The sequence below is a fragment of the Lycium barbarum genome, chromosome 5 (genome assembly GCF_019175385.1).
Source record: "Lycium barbarum isolate Lr01 chromosome 5, ASM1917538v2, whole genome shotgun sequence".
Lineage (NCBI taxonomy): Eukaryota > Viridiplantae > Streptophyta > Magnoliopsida > Solanales > Solanaceae > Lycium > Lycium barbarum.
In genome coordinates, this window is record NC_083341.1 from 67,570,536 (window position 1) to 67,571,980 (window position 1,445).

Genomic DNA, 1,445 nt, shown 5'->3' on the forward strand with positions numbered 1-1,445 from the left:
CATTCTCTTTCCTTGAGGATATCCAATTACTATACCATAAAACCGCCACATCCTGGAGTCTATAAGATGCTAACTCCACAGATTCAGTTTTGGGGGCATGAATAATTTTCAATGTTCTCAACATCTCATCAATAAAACCTTGTGGGTCTTCATTCGGCTTTGACCAGAAAAATTCTAGAGGATTCAAACTCATGAAATCACGGGCTCTAGTACTAACTGCCCTGTCACTTAGACCCGAAATCTGCCGCTGTGCCTAGGCGGCAACTAACTGTGTCAATAATGGATAGCCTTGGTCATTTATTGACCCGAAGTAGCTGGTGGAGGAACTGTAAGTATAGGAGCTGGAGCTGAAGCCCCCTCTTGTTCTTCTAAATTAGGCGGAGTGGGAGAAGTATTAGATGGGGCCTCATTATGTGATTCACCCTCTCCCATATTCGTTGGCGGCTCCCTTTCTACCCGTCTTTCTATAGTAGTCTTGCCCTTCCAGGCGGCTGTAGCTTTTCTCTTTACTGGCATCTCTGAACTCATAACACACTATTAGGGAGGAGAAAATCTTATAACACGGCTCTATCGCGTGATCTCATAAGAAGAAGAATGGTCATTTTTCCTAAATTCCCTGTAGCCTCCTATTTATTAGTGTGGCGCGCAACACACCATAAACAAGACTCGACTAGACACGGCTCGTAGATACTTCCTAGGAATGAACTATTCTGACACCACTTTTGTCAAGACCCGACTCGGGGCCATGACGGGTACCCGGAGCTAACTACCGAGGACCACTCATATTGCTAATCATCATACTCAACCTGGACACATACATATATAAATACACTAAGGCTGTACATAGATATACATAAGCTTGTACGGTCACCAAAAATGATGTACAAAAATGTACACTGTCATCGTCATGGGACACCAACAACCCACACTTACTTATCTACGAGCCTCTACTAGAGTACTAGAAATAAAGATGGGATAGGACCCCGTCATGCCCAAAATATAAACACAAAAGAATGTTATCATAAGTAGCACCTCCGGAATAATGGAGTGCTCCTGTGAATCTGCTGATAAGCTCCTACGGATCCGCACCGTCTCCCTGTCTACCTGTGGGTATGAACTCAGCGTCCAAAAGAAAGGACGTCAGTACGAACATTGTACTGAGTATGTAAGGCATGAATAATAATAGCATAATAACGAAACAATGAAATATGAGCTGGAGATATAGCCTGCTTGACCTTTAAAGGAATACATGCACGCATAAATATATATATATATATATATATATATACCATCGTCGTTGACCCGCGTCCGGGTAACTATCATTCGCCGCCCACTAGTGGTGTCATGTCCGGCCCCCTAGGCACGATGTAATCATAAGCAACCCGCATTAGCGGTGACATGTCCCCATCCAGTCACGGTGGAATCGTATGTAGCCCTCCTTCGCG